Source organism: Rana temporaria, chromosome 8, assembly GCF_905171775.1.
Source record: "Rana temporaria chromosome 8, aRanTem1.1, whole genome shotgun sequence".
NCBI lineage: Eukaryota > Metazoa > Chordata > Amphibia > Anura > Ranidae > Rana > Rana temporaria.
Genome location: NC_053496.1, coordinates 179,827,747 through 179,850,552, shown reverse-complemented (window position 1 = coordinate 179,850,552; position 22,806 = coordinate 179,827,747). Strand labels below are relative to the sequence as shown.

Here is a 22,806-nt window from a genome sequence, read left to right as displayed (position 1 = left end):
GAACCTAAAACATTACTATTATTATTTTTTTAGCAGACCCTAGAGAATAAAATGGCGGTTGTTCCAATATTTTATGTCACACGGCATTTGCGTAGCGGTCTTTCAAGCGCATTTTTTAGGGATTTTTTTTTTTTTTATGATTTTTATTAAGAAAACACCATAGATAACCCGTTATTTTTGTATAATGTGACAAATAATGTTACACCAAGTAAATAGATACTTAACGTGTTACACTTTAAAATTGCGCACACTTTTGGAATGGTGCCAAACTACGATACTTTAAGTGATTGTAACGTGTTTTTATCCACTTCAATACCACTTCCCTCTTCCTGCCCAGGACAAATTTTAGCTTTCAGCGCTGGCACACTTTGAATGACAATTGCGCGGTCATGCTACATTGTACACAAACTACATTTTTATCATTTTGTTCCCACAAATAGAGCTTTATTTTGGTGGTATTTGATCACCTCTGATTTTTTTTCTTTGTTTCCGTTTTGTAAATAAAGCTGCTTTCACACTGGGACGGGCGGGCGTTGACGCTTTACCGTAATTTTAGCGGCGCTATTCTGCCGCTTGCGGGCGATTTTATCCCCGCTAGCGGCCAAAGAAGGGGTTAATACAGCCCGTGTATCGCTTTGCAGGCGCTTCGGCAGTGGTGCCCATTTATTTCAATGGGCAGGAGCGATGTATACACCGCACAAAAGATGCTGCTTGCAGGATATTTTTTAACAACCAGTTCATCGCCTCAGTGTGAAAGCACTCTGGCTTTCACACTGAGACTGCAGGAGAGCCGTTTTACAGGCGCTTTTTTTAGCCCAAAAGCGCCTGAAAAACACCTCCAGTGTGAAAGGGGGTCTACGTTAGTTTTCTCCTTCCCCGATGGGCACTGATGAGGCTGCACTGACGAGGTGGCACTGATGATGGGCACAGATATGCGACACTGATGGGCACTCATAGGCAGCACAGATGGGCACTGATAGATGGCACTGATAGATGGCACTGATGGGCATCACTGCTATGGAGGCACTGGCAGGCATTGCTGATGGGCACACATCGCCATCATATGTGGCCACAGATTGTCCTCCCATGGGTGGCAATCCCTGGTGGTCCCCTTTCCCCAACCAAGTTATATCCCCCAAATAAACAAAGCAAATGACTGTTCATTGGGCCATATTCACATACATTTGCGGCCGTGTAACGTAACCCGTTTACGATACACCGCCGCAAGTTTCCAGTTTTAGTGCCCGATCCACAAAGCACTTACCTGGAAACTTGCGGCGGTGTATCGTAAATACGTCCGGCGCAAGGCGGGCCAATTCAAATGGGCGTGTGCCATTTAAATTAGGCGCGCTCCCGCGCCGGACCTACTGCGCATGCTCCGTTTCGCAATTCCCGTCGTGCTTTGCGCGCAGTGACGTCATTTTTTCGAACGGCGACACGCGTAGCGTAATTCCGTATTCCCGGGCGGCTTACGCGAACAACATTCATTTTTAAATTTCGACGCGGGAACGACGGCCATACTTTATACAGCAATACGATTGCTGTGTAAAGTTAGGGCACCAAAAACGACGACTAACTTTGCGACGGGAAACTAGACTAGCGGCGACGTAGCGAACGCGAAAATCCGTCGTGGATCGCCGTAACTCCTAATTTGCATACCCGACGCTGGTTTACGACGCAAACTCCCCCCAGCGGCGGCCGCGGTACTGCATCCTAAGATCCGACAGTGTAAAACAATTACACCTGTCGGATCTTATGGATATCTATGCGTAACTGATTCTATGAATCAGTCGCATAGATAGAAACAGAGATACGACGGCGTATCAGGAGAAACGCCGTCGTATCTCTTTTGTGAATCTGGCCCATTGTCTCTGAGAGTGATATAACGAGTAGCAACCGTCTTCTACAGATGGGCTCGGGACACCCAGAGCCCACCCAGTTGTGTGACAATAGCGAATTAATATTCGCTATAGTCTTCCTGATTCTCCTCCCGGCCAATCAGAAGGACCCATTTCCTGAAAGGAGAAGCTATTGGCCTTGGAGGAGACGCAGGGGAAGCCGGCGCCCCTGGAGAGAAGCGCTGGCCGCGCCATAGGGTGCATGTGACCCGCCACTGATTGCCAGAATGTCACAGCAAGGATTGTTCAGGTCCCGGCCTGTATATTAGAAAGGAGAAGTATAAAAGCCAATAGAAGTAGGCAGTACATTGTGCTGGGAATGACGGTGATCTCCAGTAAAACAACTTCCAGTCCGTCTTTCTAAATCTTGAATAGAGGCTGAAGTTCCTATATTCACCACTAGGAGGGGACATCACTGAGTGGAATCTATAGACAGGCAACCGTGGAAGGGGGGAGAGGAAATAATCCTACCAAGAGACAGGATATTCCGGTTGAGCAGACGAAGAGAGGAGACATTGCTGGAACTGGCAACAGAGGAGGTAATAAGATATTATTTTATATTTACACCCAGTAAACCCCGTCATGTCCGTCCTCTTCCTCCATAGTCACTGTGACGTCTTTTATCTCCAACAGACAACACGTATAGAACTAAATATTACTTATTTTATTGCTTTTTATGGCTCCAACATATACCGCAGTGCTGTACATAGACCACTGAGCCAGTCACATCAGTCTCTGTACCAGAGGAGCTGACACTCTAATGTCCCCTCCCCCACAGTCATACACTATTATTATACATTTAAATAGCTCTGACATATACCGCAGTGCTGTACAGAGAACAATGAGCCAGTCACATCAGTCTCTGTACCAGAGGAGCTGACACTCTAATGTCCCATCCCCCACAGTCATACACTATTATTATTATTATTATACATTTAAATAGCTCTGACATATACCGCAGTGCTGTACAGAGATCACTGAGCCAGTCACATCAGTCTCTGTACCAGAGGAGCTTACACGATAATGTCCCCTCCCCCACAGTCATACACTATTATTATTATTATACATTTAAATAGCTCTGACATATACCGCAGTGCTGTACAGAGAACACTAAGCCAGTCACATCAGTCTCTGTACCAGAGGAGCTTACACTCTAATGTCCCCTCCCCCACAGTCATACACTTCTATAGCTCTGACATATACCGCAGTGCTGTACAGAGAACACCGAGTCAGTCACATCAGTCTCTGTACAGAGGAGCTTACACTCTAATGTCCCCTCCCCCACAGTCATACACTATTATTATTATTATACATTTAAATAGCTCTGACATATACCGCAGTGCTGTACAGAGAACACTGAGCCAGTCACATCAGTCTCTGTACCAGGAGGAGCTTACACTATAATGTCCCCTCCCACACAGTCATACACTTCTATAGCTCTGACATATACCGCAGTGCTGTACAGAGATCACTGAGCCAATCACATTAGTCTCTGTACAGAGGAGTTGACACATGACAACCCTGTTCTTTATTTCTGAACTTCCTGAAGATGTCCAATCAGGGCGAAACCGGTCGAGGTGTGGTCTACGTATGATGTCATTCTTTATTTCTAACCTTCGAAGGAGGATTCTGGAAATGTTGCATGGCATCCCTTTTATCTCTGTGAATGAAGATCAAACAAGACCAAAGATGTGCAGAGAACTTTGGGAATGCAATTAGTAATATTTATTAGTGTCTCCTTTTCATAGGACTAAAGTAGTGAAGAAGACATCCGATGAGTGATTTACACCCAGCAGCCATCCCAATATTGCATCCGTTCCTCATTCGCTGACATCAGAAGAAAACGGCTAGAAGGTCCTAGAAGTCAACAACAAGAACCACAGGACGTCATGATGGAGAATCAGCCGCCCCTCACATCACCGGGTAAGAGGAGACTTTATTGTAAAGGAGAGAGCAGTACGGAGGCTCCACCTAGATCCCCCATCATCTGATAAACACATAGAAACAATGGGCCAGATTCACATAGAATTGCCCAGGCGCAGCGTATCAGAGATACGCTACGCCGCTGTATCTTACCTGGCTCTAAGTCGAATCCAGGAAGATTTAGCGCCGTAAATTACGGCGGCGTAGTGTATCTCTTGGCGCGTATTTCAAATTGGGCGGGTAGGGGGCGTGATTCATTTAAATGAAGCGCGTCCCCGCGCCGATTGAACTGCGCATGCTCCGTTTTGAAATTTCCCGCCGTGCTTTGCGTGAAATGACGTTGCACCGACGTCATTTTTTGAACTTAGACGTGAGTTACGTCCTTTCCTATTCACGGCCGACTTACGAAAAAAAAAAAAATTCTAAATTCGACGCGGAACCGACGGCCATACTTTAACATGGCAAGTCTATCTATACGCCGCAAAATAGCAGCTTTAACTATACGCCGGGAAAAGCCGACTAGCGACGACGTAAGAGAATGCGACGGCCGCGCGTACCTTCGTGGATCGATGGAAAAAGCTAATTAGCATACCCGACGCGGAAAACAACGCAAACTCCACCCAGCGGAGCGGCAAAGTATTGCACCTACGATCCTAAGGCGTACGAAGCCGTACGTCTGTCGGATCGAAGCCAGAAGCCGTCGTATCTTGGTTTGAGGATTCAAACGAAAGATACGACGCGGGAAATTTGAAAGTACGCCGGAGTATCAGTAGATACGCCGGCGTACTCGCTATGTGAATCTGGCCCAATGTATTCAGTCAGTGTGTGTGTTTCCTACAGATGGATCCAGTAATGGGAACACACCAGTGTAATGTCCCTGTCCTCTGTATTCCCAGCTAACCGTGGGGCCCAAACTGTAGGGTGGTGCACATTATTGTAAAGGAGAGAGCAGTACGGAGGGTCCACCTAGATCCCCCATCATCTGATAAACACATAGAAACAATGTATTCAGTCAGTGTGTGTGTTTCCTACAGATGGATCCAGTAATGGGAACTCCCCAGAGAGATGTCCCCGTCCTCTGTATTCCCGGGATTCCACACAGGAAGATCCCACCATCCCCCACCATCATCAGGTAGAAGAATGCACAACATAACATTTGGGTCTGTGTTTCATTCGGTTTATAAACATTAAAAAATATATTATTATTAAACACAGAGCGGAGATCTGCAGTATTTAAAAATCATTGTTAAAGAAGAGATAAAAGAGGAGTATGATGAGGTTGGTGTGATGGAAGAGTTTTCAGAAGGCTACAAGGAGGTTATTATGGAGCCACCCAATACCAGGAACCCACCAGAGAGATGTCCCCGTCCTCTGTATTCCCGGGATTCCACACAGGAAGGTCACACCATCCCTCACCATCATCAGGTAGATAGAACAAAGCGTCCAAACTGCGTGAGATTAATCTTTTTTAAGTGCTCAGGGTTTGAAGATTTTAACTCATTCTGTTGTTTTAGGGTGAGGGGGCAAGTCATATTAAAGCTGAAGAGGAACAGCTGTGTGACCAGCAGTCTGTGGAGGAGGTTGGAGTGAGGATGAATATTAAAAAGGAGGAAACCTCTCTAGATATTGGGTCAGGTAAGTCATATTGTGATGTGATACAAGAGATAATGTTCCTCTGCAGGCGATCATCACCACAAATCATCCGAGAGTTGGCTCCATGCGTCTGCTGGTCGCTAAAATCCATAAAATCCATAAAAAATAAAAAATCACAAAGAAGAGAGAAAGCCGCTGACTGTTTTTAAAGCTGATTCAACACTGCAACTGGATCACAGCCACCCCAAGACCTTCCACTCTAACTAGAGCTTACTCATATGTGGTTGCTTTTTTGGGGGAAACAAACCTAGCCCTGGGTGGTAGAAGGCCACTTGTTCCCCGCTGGGATTATCTTGCCTATGAGGGTATGGACCCTCCATCAGGGCAGCAGTGTACAAATAAATGCCTCTACCTTTCAGGATTTGTACCTGGGCTTTATCCTGAATTATAGACTTTCGGCAGACCTCCCATGGTCCATCTGGTTTCGGCCAGATGGACCATGTGAAAGTACCCCAGTCCCGGTCTGGAGCCTAATGCCCCGGGGGATCAGGGCAAAGGCTCTTCGGAGGAGGACCATATGTACACCCTGTACACTTTTTGTGTCTCACTTTTTGTTGTGCATTTATTTTTTTGCACCGGGTGGAGTTTTTTGACCACTGGCTTTAAAAAAAAAAAAAAAGCAGTGTACTAATAAATGCCTCTACCTTTGAGGATTTGTACCTGGCTTTAACCTGAATTACAGACCTCACTTAGGCCCCATACACACGATAGAATCCATCCGCAGATAAATCCCAGCAAATGGGTTTCTGCGGATAGATCCTATGGTATGTACACGCCAGCGGATCCGTTTCCGCGGAGAAATCTCCTCTGGGATGGATTCCAGCAGATCGGATATTTGCTGACATGCACAACAAATCCATCTGCTGGAATCCATTCCAACGGATGGATCCGCTCGTCTGTACAGACTTACCGGATCCATCCGTCCAAAGGGATTCCCCGCACGCGTCGTAATGATTTGACGCATGCGTGGAATTCCTTATATGACAGCGTCGCGCCGTCGCCGCGTCATAATCGCGGCGACGGCGCGACACGTCATCGCCAGAGGATTTCCGCGCGGATTTCAATGCGATGGTGTGTACACTCCATCGCAGAGAAATCTGCGGAAATCTTTGAGAGGATTTATCCGTGGAAACGGTCCGCTGGACCGTATCCGCGGATAAATTCTCTCGTGTGTATGGAGCCTAAGAATAAATTACTCCTGCTACAAGATGCCTTGGGCATCTCTGTCTAATTTTAAACTTATTTGACAGAAAAAACTGTATATATATATTCTTATTTAACAAATAATTTCAAGGTGCGATGAAAAAATACCGTACAAAGCTGTATATAAAGAATATAGTCAACGTACCTACCCCTACCACTCAATGGCCCGGATCCACAAAGGACTTACGCTAGCGTATCTATTGATACGCCGCGTAAATTATAAGATGCCCCGTTGTATCTTTGTTTTGTATCCACAAAACAAGATACGACTGAATGTGGGCTCAATCCGAATGACGTACGTCTTAGTACGCCATCGGATCTTAGGTGCATATTTTACGCTGGCCTCTAGGTGGCGCTTCCGTTGATTTCCTCGTAGAGTATGCAAATTAGCTAGATACGTTGATCCACAAACGTACGTCCGCCCGGCGCATTTTTTAACGTCGTTTACGTAAGGCTTTTTTCGGCGTAACGTTACCCCTGCTCTATGAGGCGTACGCAATGTTATGTATGGACATCGGGCCAGCGTCGAATTTTCCGTCGTTTGCGTAAAACGTTCGCGAATAGGGCTTTGCGTAAATTACGTTCACGTCGAAAGCATTGACTATTTGCGACGTGATTTTGAGCATGCGCACCCGGATACCCCCACGGACGGCACATGCGCCGTTCAAAAAAAACATAATTTATGTGGAGTCAAGTTGAATTTACATAAAACACGCCCACATCTTAGTCATTTGAATTACGCGCCCTTACGCCGACACATTTACACTACGCCGCCGTAACTTACGGCGCAAATTCTTTGTGGATATGGAAAATACGCTGTAAGTTACGGCGGCGTAGTGTATCTGAGATACGCTACGCCTGCCTTAAAGATAGGCAGATCTTTGTGGATCCGGGCCAATGTGTCTAACAAATGAGGTGGAGGTATTGCACACGATACAGTAGATCATTCTTCAGTTCTTTGTGTCTACTGTACTACCTAATGTTCCCAACAAATGAGGAGGAGATACTGTACACCATATGAAAGGTCCATCTCCGTTCCTCAATATAACGTCATGTTCCCAACAAATGAGGAGGAGATACTGTACACCATATGAAAGGTCCATCTCCATTCCTCAATATAACGTCATGTTCCCAACAAATGAGGAGCAGATACTGTACACCATATGAAAGGTCCATCTCCATTCCTCAATATAACGTCATGTTCCCAACAAATGAGGAGGAGATACTGTACACCATATGAAAGGTCCATCTCCATTCCTCAATATAACGTCATGTTCCCAACAAATGAGGAGGAGATACTGTACACCATATGAAAGGTCCATCTCGTTTCATTAATATAACGTCATGTTACCAATAAATGAGGAGTAGACACTGTACACCATATGAAAGGTCCATCTCCATTCCTCAATATAACGTCATGTTCCCAACAAATGAGGAGGAGATACTGTACACCATATGAAAGGTCCATCTATATTCCTCAATATAACGTCATGTTCCCAACAAATGAGGAGGAGATACTGTACACCATATGAAAGGTCCATCTATATTCCTCAATATAACGTCATGTTCCCAACACATGAGGAGGAGATACTGTACACCATATGAAAGGTCCATCTCCATTCCAAACTTTATGAACAATCAATGTGGTTTATAAAATGAATAAAAAACTTCTTTCCCACAGATGGACGCTATGTCTGGAATACCTCAGAAGAAAATCCTATCCGGTCCTCAGATTGTAACACAGAATATGGGATTGTAAAAAATTCCCTAGGAACAATCCAAACTCCCCTGGATACACATCGCAGACCTCACTGTGCAAATAGACCATTGGCCTCCTCTAATCCTGAAGACTCCTTTGATAAATCACATAATGATACCAGCAGAGTATGTCCCTTACTTGGCAGTGTGGATAGATCTCCTGATAAATCTGATCCCCAAAGAACTTCTAGAAATGTAGATATGCACATTGATGATAAAGTATCTCTGTGTTCAGAATCTGTAGAACAAGAGACCCCAACACGTGAGCGTCCATTTCAATGTCCACAGTGCGGGAAATGTTTCAGTGTGAAAGGAAACGTGCATCAGAGAACTCACACTGGTGAGCGCCCTTTTTCATGTTCAGACTGCGGAAAAAGTTTCACTCGAAAAAGCGTACTTACCGAGCACCGGAGGATTCACATGGGCGAGCGCCCTTTTTCATGTGCAGAGTGTGGAAAATGTTTCACTCAGAAAGGAGATCTTCTTACACACCAGAGAAGTCACACAGGAGAGCGTCCTTTTTCATGTGCAGAGTGCGGGAAATGTTTCACGCGGAAAGAAAGACTTCTCACACACCAGAGAAGCCACACTGGTGAGCAACCGTTTTCATGTTCAGAGTGTGGAAAACGCTTCACTCAGAAAGAAAACCTTCTCACACACCAGAGAAAACACACGGGCGAGCGCCCCTTTTCATGTTCAGAGTGCGGGAAAAGTTTCAGCCGGAAAGAAACGCTTCTCACACATCAGAGAACTCACACTGGTGAGCGCCCTTTTTCATGTTCAGACTGCGGAAAAAGTTTCACTCGAAAAAGCGTACTTACCGAGCACCGGAGGATTCACATGGGCGAGCGCCCTTTTTCATGTGCAGAGTGTGGAAAATGTTTCACTCAGAAAGGAGATCTTCTTACACACCAGAGAAGTCACACAGGAGAGCGTCCTTTTTCATGTGCAGAGTGCGGGAAATGTTTCACGCGGAAAGAAAGACTTCTCACACACCAGAGAAGCCACACTGGTGAGCAACCGTTTTCATGTTCAGAGTGTGGAAAACGCTTCACTCAGAAAGAAAACCTTCTCACACACCAGAGAAAACACACGGGCGAGCGCCCCTTTTCATGTTCAGAGTGCGGGAAAAGTTTCAGCCGGAAAGAAACGCTTCTCACACATCAGAGAATTCACACGGGTGAGCGTCCTTTTTCCTGTTCAGAGTGCGGGAAATCTTTCACTCAGAAAGAAAACCTTCTCACGCATCAGAAAAGCCACAGGGGCGAGCGCCCGTTTTCATGTTCAGAGTGCGGAAAATCTTTTACTCGGAAAGAAACCCTTCTTGTACACCAGAAAAACCACACAGGAGAGTGTCCCCTTTAAAGTTCAGTATGAGGAGAATGTTTTCACCCTGGAAGAATTAGAATCGTCCTTTTTCTTTTTCAGAATCTGAGATGGGTTTCTCTTTAAAATAATTAAATACTTAATTTTTAAATTCCAGAGAAGTCACAAGGGTTATATTTTTTTGCAATATAAAAAAAAAAAAAAAAAGATCAAATAAAAAACAATACAAAGAAAACAATGTTTTTTTAATTTCTGCTATAAAACATATCCAATAAAAATAAACAAGAAGCTAATTTCTTCATAAATTTTGGCCAAAATGTATTCTGCTACATGTCTTATTATTTAAAAACATCCCAATAAATGTATATTGATTGGTTTGCATGAAAGTTATAGCGTCCACAAACTATGGGATATATGCTGGAATTTTTATATATTTTATACTACTAATTGGACTGCGATAGTGCGGCGAACGATCTGACACTGGGGGGGACTGACTAACTGACACTGACCACCAGTGACACTAATACAGTGATCAGTGCTAATACTATACACTGTCACTGTACTAATGACACCGCTGGGAAAGGGGTTAACATCTAGGGGCGGGCAAGGGATGTATAAAGTGTGCTGCTTTTTAATACTAGATCTCTCAGTTTCGGAGAAACTGGCAGATTATTATTATTATTATACAGGATTTATATAGCGCCAACAGTTTGCGCAGCGCTTTACATCAGGGAAGACAGTACAGTCACAATACAAATCAATACAGGAGGGATCAGAGGGCCCTGCTCGTTAGAGCTTACAATCTAGAAGCAGATCGCTTCCTCTGTACAGAGATCTGTGTTGATTATCAACACAGAGCTCTGGCTGTGATTAAACACAGCCTATCATTGGCCGGGACTTGCTGACAGGCTCCCGCTGTGTACAACCACAGCAGGAGCCAGGCGGGGAGGGGGGGGCATGCATGCACGCACCCTAAACCCAGAAGTAGGCAGCGACATACGGGTCCGTCACTTTGCCTATAGTGGCCGCTCACCCACATTACATTGTGGGAAGGCGGTCGCCAACTAGTTAAAATGAACACAGGAAGTACCAGCAGATGTTTTGTGAGCAGAAAAATGGTTTGTTACAGTGGAGGTCCACCCTAAAAAAAAATAGCCAAAAAGGCAAAAAATTAAAATAAAAAAATATTTTAAACTTACCAGAAAAGGCTGTTACTAGGCAGATTGTCATAATCTGCCTCTTCCTCGTCCGCGGTGAGGTTCTGTGTTCTCCTCCTCGCGTTGCCTCCTGGGAAATGGAGGCGCACTGCCTTCTGGGACACACAGGACGGTGTGCCCATTCACAAAAAGCCACACGACTCGTGCATGCACAGTAGGAAACGGGCAGTGAAGCCGCAAGGCAAGTAAGCTTTTGCCCCCATTATCTGAGCTGTTCTGGCTGGGGGTTAGTCAGCGTGCTCGCCCCCTCCCTTGGGACTACATCCCTGCGGGGAGACGCTGTGTTCTCCCTGCAGGGATGTAGTCCCAAGGGAGGGGGCGAGCATGTTGACTAACCCCCAGCCAGAACGGATCGGATGATGGGGGCAAGCTTACTGAGGAGAAACAGGAAGTGAGAAATTCAGGTAAAGAAAAAAAACATTTAGAATGAAAATCGAAGGAAAAGTCAAGTGAACCAACAATGCACTAGCTTAAAGGAACCTATTTAGAAAATAAAAAACGATATAAATATAAAACACCTTTAAACTTTTATTTTTAGGTTAATTATCCTTTAAGGGGCATGATTGGGTGTGTTTCCTATGCCTACATACTTTCACCAGTAGGTGTCCCTCATTGCATTCTCAAAAAGTTGGCAGGTATGCAGGTGCCCGCATCCACTGATTCCTTAACAACTATTGACAGCAGAAAGAAAAAGCTGTCCTAGACGAAAATGGAGGGAAGATGGGAAGACCTCAGGTTACTGGAGTGGCAACCACCACCACTGTAGGGACCTGTGTTGGTACAGCCGTCCCTGGGAGGGGTTCCTCAGACTTTGTGTTGAATCTTCTCCTAGGAACAGCCACTTGTCTTGTTTGTCCAACTACATTGATAGTTGTTGATTCAGAAGCTGCAGAAAGGTAGTAAAACAAATACTCTTGCGCACAAATGTGTTGACCAGGCGACCCAAAGTTCAGAGTGAATAATATCTCAGACCTTGCTGCCCTCCAGGATAGGGGTATCCTAGCAGTCGGAAAAGAAAGTCGAAAAAAGAGAGGAAGAAGGTAACCCTTCGAAATGCGTCAGTCAGCAGTGGTTCGCATGTCCTCTCTTTAAGATCTGGAGACTGCTACCAGTAGACCAAAAGATTGTTACATTGTGGTTTTCTTTCGATGCTTGTGAGTAGCTTTTAATAATTTTTATTTTAATAAATACATCAAAGTATAATACACAAGGCTGCTGTGCCCTCTCTTTTTTCTACTTTCTTTTCCGGCTGCAGAAAGGTAAATAGAGGGCTGATGGGAAGACCCTATGGTTACTGGATCGAACTGGGAGCTTTTCCCTAGTGAAGAAAAGCATATGTAATAGAAGAGTTTGTATCTTTTAAAAATTATCCTTTGTCCTGAAGTTTATCTGTGTCTGAGACTGTCACTTGTGTTGAAAGTGGTCACACCGACCTTGTGACCACACGCCTCATCCAATGCAGTAGAGTTTTGGTGGTAGTAGAGTCGGTGTGCCCAAGAGTGGTTCAGTATGTCTGCATTTTGCTTACACTGTGTTTACTTACCGTATGACATTAAAAAAGTATATTTCAAGCTTAGCATTTATGGTATGGTGTTTCTATTTTATTATAACTTGAGGTTGCAGGCGTAGAACTTATCTTCCCCACATAGATTATCAGTACGAGCCCAAACCAACAGAGCAAAAGTGAAGGGAGCTCCTCCGATATGTAAAGAGAAGGTTCATAACTCATAGACAGGGATATGGGGCATGTGACGATGAGAGAGGGTCTGTGAGACACGGAAGGAGGATAGGAGTGTAACTGTGAGACATGGAAGGAAGGGCAACTGAGAGATATGAAAGGAAGGAGGATGACCAGGAGACATGGAAGGAAGGACAGGAATGTGACTGAGAGACATGAAAGGAAAGAGGAACGGAATGTTACTGAGAGAAACGTAAGATAGGACAAAGGGAATGTGACTGAGAGAAACGGAAGATAGGACAAAGGGAATGTGACTGAGAAAGATAGAAGGAAGAAGGATGGGAAGGTGGTGGCTGAAAGACATGGAATGAAGGAGGATGGGAATGTGACTGAGAGAGATGAAATGAAGGAGAATAGGAATGTGACTGAGAGAGATGGAATAAAAGAGGATGGGAAGGTGACTGAAGGATGTGGAAGGAAGGAGGATGGGAATGTGACTGAGAGAGATGAAAGGAAGAAGGATGTGAAGGTGACTGAAAGACATTGAATGAAGGAGTATAATAGGATAACCAAGAGAAATGGAAGGAAAGAGGACATGAATGTGACTGAGGGACATTGAAGGAAGGCAAACAGAAATATAACTATAAGGCATGGAATGAAGGAGGATAAGAGGATAACCAGAAACATGAAAGGAAAGAGGACATGAATGAAACTGAGAGACATGGAAGGAAGGAGGAGGGGAATATAACTGAAAGACATCAAATGACAGAGGATAGGAGGATGACTGAGAGACATGCAAGGAAGGAGGACGGACATGAGGCTGAGGCCCCGTACACACGACCGAGTTTCTCTGCAGAATTCAGCCAGAAACTCGGTCGGAGCTGGATTCTGCCGAGAATCTCGGTCGTTTGTACACTTTTCAGCGAGGAAGCCGACGAGGAACTCGTCGGGCCGAATAGAGAACATGTTCTCTATTTCCTCGTTGTTCAATGAGGAAAGTTGGCCTGCCGAGATCCTCAGCGGCTTCAACACTGAACTCGACGAGGAACTCGATGTGTTTGGCACGTCGAGTTCCTCGGACGTGTGTACGGGGCCTGAAAGACATGGAAGGAAGGACGACGGGAATGTGACTGGAAGACATGGATGGAAGAAGGAAGGGAATGTGACTTAGATATACGGAAGGAAGGAGGATGTGAATTTCACTGAGAGACATGGAAGTAAGGCGAACAAGAATATGACTGAAAGACATGGCATAAAGGAGGATAACCAAGAAACATGGAAAGAGGGAGGACATGAATGTGACTGAGGGACATGGAAGGAGGGAGGATGGGAATGTGACTTAGCTATATGGAAGGAAGGAGGATGGAATGTAAATGAAAGACATGGAATGAAGGAGAATAGGAGGATGACTGATATACATGAGTGGGAAGAGGACATAAATGTGACTGAGGGACATGGAAGGAAGGAGGATGGGAATGTAGCTGGAAGACATGGACAGAAGGAGGAAGGGAATGTGACTTAGAAATACGGAAGGCAGGAAGGAGGATGGGAATGTCACTGAGAGACATGGAAGGAAGGCAAACAAAAATATGACTGAAAGACATGGAATAAAGGAGGATAACCAAGAAACATGGAAGGAGGGAGGACATGAATGTGACTGAGGGACATGGAAGGAGGTAGGATTAGAATATAACTGAAAGACATGGAATGACAGAGGATAGGAGGATGACTGAGAGGCATAGAAGGAAGGAGGGTGGGAATGTATTGGAGATACATGGACAGAAGGAAGAGAAAGGGATGACTGAGAGACGGAAAAGTGTGACAGGTAATGAGGGCAGAAGTGAGGCTGAGGGACATGGAAGGAAAGATGATGGGGATGTGATTGGAAGACATGGAAGGAAGGAGGATGGGAATGTGACTGATGAATATGGAAAGGAGCATAGATGGCTGACTAAGAAACATGAAAGGAAAGAGGATGGGGGGGGCTATACGACATAGAATGAAGATGGATTGGATGGTGGGAACCCCTCATAATGGGCAACTCAGTGGCAAGACCTCACCAAAAGAGTGTCTGAGATATATAAGAAGCTGTAAAGGGGTTTAACTCTCCAGCATCCACCAAACATTAAAATGTAAATTATGGTGATGATGATCACTGGGACAATGCAGAATGTCCCTAACATACGTCAGATGTAAAGCTGTAATGCCTTTGTTCCACACAAGGTGGAACTCTCATCCATATGGAATGGCCCGCACAGACAGGAAGTGATTTTCGAAGCAAAGAGGAAGTGATTGTACAGATAAACAGGAAGTTCTGGGACAGAGGTGAGTCATGAGGAAGTAGAGAGGAGACATTGCTGGAACTGGCAGCAGACGAGGTAATAAGATATTATATTATTTTATATTTACACCCAGTAACTTCCCCGTCATGTCCGTCCTCTTCCTCCATAGTCACAGTGATTTCTTACAAATATATAAGTAATAAGGTGTAGCAACATATGTATATAGTATTATTTAGACATAATATAAAGTATATATAAAAATATCTAGCTAGAGGCACTCCAAGTGATGGCAATCACCGCCATCGGTAGAGTTGGAGATCCGTGACAGTCATTCACAGAACAATCAGTGATTATAAAACTAAAGTCAATGATTAATTGATGTGGCTGTGTAGTCCAGAGAGCCCTAATAGGGTTGCCACCTCATCCCTTTAAACCCGAACACATATGGATTACACAGGTTCTGAGGCTAATTTAATCCAGACAAGGCACCAAGTGTGTTTAATTACCACAGAACCTATGTAATTAATATGTGTTCGGGTTTAAAGGGATGAGGTGGCAACCGTAAGCCCTTAAGTTCCAAAAAATGTCAGACTTTTACCCGTCCTACGGAGAGGAGCGTCCTGTATAGTTGATATGACCACCTTAATGAAGATGGAAGAAGAAAACTTGACTGGGAGAATATTGGACCTCACCCTGGAGATCGTCTACCTACTGACCGGAGAGGTGAGGAGGATTCTGGGAGGTCACTCAAACTCTTTATTTCTGTTTCAATACAGAGTTTCCCTGCTGTCAAGAAGGCTGGTGACCATACAACCATCAGAGTGCCTCCACTTCACTCTCTGGCTCCTAAGTGGCACCACAAGTGGAAGATTCTAGAAGTCACCAAGAGGATCACTGAGCTACTGGCAGGAGAGGTGAGGGGTGCTGGGAATTCTGGGACATTATCCAGTAGTGGTGCAACGGATCGTCATTGATCCGTGATCCGCACGGATCAATGACTTCGGATCGGCACACACGTGATTCGCGCCGTGCCGCAGGATTGCAGAGCAGAGAGGTAAAACACACATTGAAATTGTCTCCGCTCTGTTCGCACACAGCCCCGCCTGCTCCTAACCACGCTGTGATAGACAGAATGCGGGTCCAATGCGCGGATGTGTTCTTTCTATCACAGAGTGGGGTTAGGAGGAGGCGGGGCTGTGTGGGAGCAGCGTGGAGACCGTTTCAACATGCGGGTGGTGAGTTGCTTTCTAGCAGAGAATGTGCTCCCGTCCCTCCTCCCCTCCCCCCCCCCCCCCCACATACCTCTCTCGGCTGGCTCTGTCTTTGGGACTCTGTACCCCCCCTACTCCCCCCGGTTGCCGAGTCTCCTGTCCCTGCCGCCAATGCACACAGTGAGAGGGGTGAGCTGTGCTCTTCCCATCTCAGCTGTGACAGGAGTTCTAGCACAGTGCTATAGGACTCCTGTTTTTGGAGGTGACAGGGTCAATAAAGAGAACCTGTCACCTCCAATTGCTATCACACAGGGAATTGTTTTCTCCTGTGTGATAGCAATAAAGTTAAGTGTAAAAAAAAATAAGAAAAAATAATTCAATTAATAAAATAGGTAATTAAAAAGTAAAGAAATAGAAAAATAATATTAAAAATAAGAAAATTATACAAAAATAAAAAAAGTAAAAACGACAAGCTACAAAAAAAGTGATAAAGTAATAAAAAAAAAGAAACAAAAAATATTTGAACTAACCGTGCCGACACTGCCATCCAATTGCTATTCTCTGTTGATTGGGGGGAGGGGGTACATTGCGGAACCTGGCCTTGGGGTGGCAGAGAAAGGAAATCTGGCCCTGCTGTCCGCTCTCTCACTTCCTCTGCCCTGGCGAGGCGGCAATTGGGGGCACAGCGAGGCGGCAAATTTATTTTGCTGATCCAAAAAAATAAAAATTTGATCCGTGACTCTGATCCGAGGAACGATCCGAACCATGAGTTTTTTAACCTGTTGCACCCCTATTATCCAGTAACAGACAAGGGATGTGTCTGGATGGTGACTGTATCATTGTGTGTCAGGTTCCTATAAGGTGTCAGGATGTCACTGTCTATTTCTCCATGGAGCAGTGGGAGTATTTAGAAGGACACAAGGATCTCTACAAGGACGTCATGATGGAGAATCAGCCGCCCCTCACATCACCGGGTAAGAGGAGACTTTATTGTAAAGGAGAGAGCAGTACGGAGGCTCCACCTAGATCCCCCATCATCTGATAAACACATAGAAACAATGTATTCAGTCAGTGTGTGTGTTTCCTACAGATGGATCCAGTAATGGGAACCCACCAGAGAGATGTCCCCGTCCTCTGTATACCCGGGATTCCATACAGGAAGATCACACCATCCCTCACCATCACCAGGTAGAAGAACGCTCAACAAAACATTAATTTCTGTGTTTTAATTGGTTTATAAACACTGAAATTATTTTTTAATATTGAACACAGAGCGGAGATCTGCAATATTGTAAAATCCTTGTTAAAGAAGAGATAAAAGAGGAGTATGATGAGGTTGGTGTGATGGAGGAGTTTTCAGAAGGATACAAGGAGGTTATGATGGAGCAATGCATTGATAGAAACCCACCAGAGAGATGTCCCCGTCCTCTGTATTCCCGGGATTCCACACAGGAAGCTCACACCATCCCCCACCATCATCAGGTAGGTGTAACAAAGGGTCTGAAACTCCAAACTGCGTGAAATTATATTATGTATGTTATTTTTAGCTTTATGTGCTCAGGGTTTGAAGATTTTAAATCATTCTGTTGCTTAGGGTGAGGGGGCGAGTGATATTAAAGCTGAAGAAGAAGAGATGTGTGAGAGGGATGACCAGGAGTCTGTAGAGGAGGTTGGATTGAGGATGAATATTAAAAAGCAGGAAAGTTCTCTCGATATTGGGTCAGGTAAGTCAAATTGTCATGTGATACAGGATATAATGTTCCAGTGCAGGCAATTATCACCACGAATCATCTGACGCAAAGAGTGTAAAAAAAAAGCCTTGTTCAAGTCTATTTAACTCTGCAACATACAGACTGTTCCACCTGGATCACAGTCACCCCAAGACATTCCACTCTAACTAGAGCTTTCTCATAGGGAACATACGTGGTTACTTTTTTCGGGGGGGAAACCTAAAAACCCAACTCTAAGGTGGGTAGTCGGTGCTGCCCTGGGTGGTAGAGGGACACCTATTCTCCACCAGGGTTATCTGGCCAATGAGGGTATGGACCCTCTAGCAGGGCAGCAGTGTACTAATAAATGCCTCTACCTTTCAGAATTTGTACCTGGGCTTTATCCTGAATTACAGACTTCACTTAGAAAAAATTATTCATGCTACAGGCTGCCTTGGGCACCTCTGTCTAGCCTTCAATTGACAGATTCAACCTTAATTAATTTGAATTTTTGGACGAATGCATTTTATAACAAAATAAATAAAAACACATTTCGGGAGTAACTAAATATATTTTTTGGACGAAAACAAAATTCCGAAACGAAATATTTCAGTGTGCACATGTCTACTGTACACCATATGAAAGGCCCATCTCCATTCCTCAATATAACGTCATGTTCCCAACAAATGAGGAGGAGATACTGTACACCATATGAAAGGTCCATCCCCATTCCTCAATATAACGTCATGTTCCCAACCAATGAGGAGGAGATACTGTACACCATATGAAAGGTCCATCTCCATTCCTCAATATAACGTCATGTTCCCAACAAATGAGGAGGAGATACTGTACACCATATGAAAGGTCCATCCCCATTCCTCAATATAACGTCATGTTCCCAACCAATGAGGAGGAGATACTGTACACCATATGAAAGGTCCATCTCCATTCCTCAATATAACGTCATGTTCCCAACCAATGAGGAGGAGATACTGTACACCATATGAAAGATCCATCTCTATTCCTCAATATAACGTCATGTTCCCAACAAATGAGGAGGAGATACTGAGATTGCAGGCTTGGCTGGCTTAAATCAGGTTTGGTCTCCACCCAGAGACTGGCCACATTAATCACCTTGCAGGTGAACAGACATAAAGAAGGCCATATGAAAGGTCCATCTCCATTCCTCATTATAATGTCATGAATCTGCAGTAATGTTTCATGCCCTGTCTGTTCCCAACAAATCAGGAGGAGATACTGTACACCATATGAAAGGTCCATCTCTATTCCTCAATATAACGTCATGTTCCCAACAAATGAGGGGGAGATACTGTACACCATATGAAAGGCCCATCTCCATTCCTCAATATAACGTCATGTTCCCAACAAATGAGGAGGAGATACTTAGATTGTAGGCTTGGCTCGCTTAAATCGGGTTTGGTCTCCACCCAGAGACTGGCTACATTAATCACCTTGCAGGTGGACAGACAGACATGGAGAAGGCCATATGAAAGGTCCATCTCCATTCCTCAATATAACGTCATGTTCCCAACCAATGAGGAGGAGATACTGTACACCATATGAAAGGTCCATCTCCATTCCTCAATATAACGTCATGTTCCCAACAAATGATGTGGAGAAAGGTCTTCAGTTTCTTCTCCATATCATAACTTTACCAGTGTGTTGTAGCTGTTTTGGTTTCTAGTTGATATTGCTGTAATGATTTTTCGATGAAACTGCTGTCCAACAGAAGACACATGAAACATGACCAATTAATGTGGTTTAATAATGAATAAAAAACTTCTTTCCCACAGATGGACGCTATGTCTGGAATCCCTCAGAAGAAAATCCTTATCAGTCTTTGGATTGTAACACAGAATATGGGATTGTAAAATATTCCCTAGGAGCAATCCATACTCCTCCAGATACACATCGCAGACCTCACTGTGCAAATAGAGCATTGGCCTCCTCTAATCCTGACGACTCCTTTGATAAATCACATAATGATACCAGCAGAGTATGTCCCTTACTTGGCAGTGTGGATAGATCTCCTGATAAATCTGATCCTCAAAGAACTTCTAGAAATTTAGATATGCACATTGATGATAAAGTATCTCTGCGTTCTGAATCTGTAGAACAAGAGACCCCAACGCGTGAGCGTCCATTTCAGTGTCCGGAGTGCGGGAAATGTTTCAGTGTGAAAGGAGACCTTCTTACACACCGAAAAAGGCATATAGGAGAGCGTCCTTTTTCATGTGCTGAGTGTGGGAAATGTTTCAAACGGAAAGAAAGGCTTCTTACACACCAGAGAAGCCACACTGGTGAGCAACCGTTTTCATGCTCAGAATGTGGACAACGCTTCACTCAGAAAGAAAACCTTCTCACGCACCAGAGAAAACACACGGGTGAGCGTCCTTTTTCATGTCAGGAGTGCGGGAAAAGTTTCGCTCGGAAAGAAAGGCTTCTCATACATCAGAGAAGTCACACTGGTGAGCGTCCTTTTTCATGTTTAGAGTGCGGGAAATGTTTCAGTTTGAAAGGAAACTTTATTGTACACCAGAGAAGTCACATAGGAGAGCGTCCTTTTTCGTGTGCAGAGTGTGGGAAATGTTTCAAACGGAAAGAAAGGCTCCTTACACACCAGAGAAGCCACACTGGTGAGCAACCGTTTTCATGCCCAGAATGTGGAAAACGCTTCACTCAGAAAGAAAACCTTCTAACGCATCAGAGAAAACACACGGGCGAGCGTCCTTTTTCATGTGAAGAGTGCGGGAAAAGTTTCGCTCGGAAAGAAAGACTTCTCACACATCAGAGAAGCCACACGGGCGAGCGCCCTTTTTCATGTTTAGAGTGCGGGAAGTGTTTCAGTGTGAAAGGAAACTTTATTGTACACCAGAGAAGCCACACGGGTGAGCGTCCTTTCTCATGTTCAGACTGTGGAAAAAGTTTCACTCGAAAAAGCGTACTTACCGAACACCAGAGGATTCACATGGGCGAGCGCCCTTTTTCATGTGCAGAGTGCGGGAAATGTTTCACTCAGAAAGGAGACCTTCTTACACACCAGAAAATTCACACAGGAGAACGTCCTTTTTTGTGTGCAGAGTGCGGGAAAAGTTTCACACGGAAAGAAAGGCTTCTCACACACCTGAGAAGCCACACTGGCGAGCAACCTTTTTCGTGTTGAGAATGTGAAAAAGGTTTCTCTCAGAAAGAAAACCTTCTAACACATCAGAGAAAGCAAACAGGTGAGCATCCTTTTTCATGCAGCCCAAAAACTTGGAACATCCACCATGCTTCACAGTTGGCCACAGACAATCATTATTGTATTACTCTCTTGTCCCTCGCCTCCAAACCCAAGAAGTCACGTGGGAGTGCGTCCTTTTTCATGTTTGGAGTGCGGGAAATATTTCACTTGGAAAGAAAGGCTCCTTACACATCAGAGAAGCCACGTGGATGAGCATCCCTTTTCAAGGTTTCAGTTGGAATGTTGGAAAGTAGACCTTCTTTCACTCCAGAGAAACCACACAGTTGACCGTCCTTTTTCCTTGGTCAAACAAATTACTCAGAAAGCAGCAATTGCTGAATAACAGAAATGTTTGAATGGTTGGACTTACTTTTCAGAGTGCGGAAGAGGTTTCACTCAGCAGATCTTCTTCCACAGCAAAGAAGTCTCATAGTTGAGTCGCTTAGCCTTGTTTCCATGTCCTATGCACAAAAACATAAGGACTGGGGTGCAGAAAAATGACAGCAGGTGCTCTGGACTGATGAGTTATCAGGAGGCAGTTTGTTGGGGGGAAATCTGGAGAGAGGTACAATAATGAGTGTCTGCAGCCAACTGTGAAGCAGGGTGGAGGTTCCTTGCAGGTTTGGGGCAAATGAAGTTGGAGATTTGGTCAGGATCAATGGTGTCCTCAATTCTGAAAAACACAGGCAGATAGATATTTATCCATCATCCCATATCATCAGGGAGGCGCGTGATCGGCTTCAAGTTTATTCTGCAGCAGGACAACGACCCCAAACATACAGCCAATCTCGTTAAGAACTAACTTCAGTGTAAAGAAGATGCATTTAATCGCACCAGGACTGGTATGATTAAATGCTTTTTATTTTTAAAAATGGGACCTTTACTTTCGGGTAAACCGGAAGGGATGTAAGGACAGGACTTCCAGTTATATCATAGTGGCGAAAAAAAGCGGTTCCGGTCTTTGTACGTCTCCAGCATCTGCTGCAGGCATCATCCCAATATAACTACTTGAAGTCCAACGATGTACTGGTCATCAAGCGGTTAAGAAAGAAGCCTCAGTGGAGATTTGATTTGGATGGGAGGGGAGGGGGGGAGAGTGTCTACAGCCAACTGTGAAGCATGATGGAGGTTCCTTGCAAGTTTTGGGCTGCATTGCTGCAAATGAAGTTGGAGATTTGGTCAGGATCAATGGTGTCCTCAGTGCTGAGAAATACAGGCAGATACTTATCCATTATGCTATACCACCAGGGAGGTGTGTGATTGGCTCCGAATTTATTCTGCAGCAGGACAACTACTCCAAACATGCAGTTAATGCCCCGGATTCACAAAGCACTTACGCCGACGTATCTCGAGATACGCCGCGTAAGTGTAACTATGCACCGTCGTATCTGTGCGCTGTGCCTACAATCTGAGATACGCCTAAAAATAGGCTTCCTACGGCCGACGTAACTTACCTACGCCGTCGTATCGTGGGCGCATATTTACACTGGGCGCATTTTCCGCTCCCATTGATTTTCTATGCACATATGCAAATGAGGGAGATACGCCGATTCACGAACGTAGTTGCTCCTGGCGCATAATATACGCGGTTTGCGTAAGTTGTACGTCCGGCGTAAAGTTATTCCCCATATAGGAGGTGCAACTCATGCAAAGGTATGGACCAGGGAACAGAGCCGTCGTATTTTACGTCGTTTACGTCGTACG

The 22,806-nt window shown here is 44.7% G+C and overlaps 2 long non-coding RNA genes and 1 pseudogene across 2 annotated transcripts; all 3 read left to right on the top strand.

Moving 5' to 3' along the window:
* Positions 1-1,851: 1,851 nt before the first annotated feature.
* On the top strand, positions 1,852-4,681 carry LOC120910255. Its single transcript, XR_005741460.1, has 3 exons — positions 1,852-2,437; positions 3,647-3,821; positions 4,662-4,681. It is a non-coding gene; the product is annotated as an uncharacterized LOC120910255 (long non-coding RNA).
* Positions 4,682-4,931: 250 nt separating this feature from the next.
* On the top strand, positions 4,932-21,617 carry LOC120910551 (annotated as a pseudogene).
* LOC120910258 lies at positions 14,697-17,040 on the top strand. The gene is made up of 3 exons (XR_005741464.1): positions 14,697-15,034; positions 15,715-15,852; positions 17,000-17,040. It is a non-coding gene; the product is annotated as an uncharacterized LOC120910258 (long non-coding RNA).
* Positions 21,618-22,806: the final 1,189 nt, after the last annotated feature.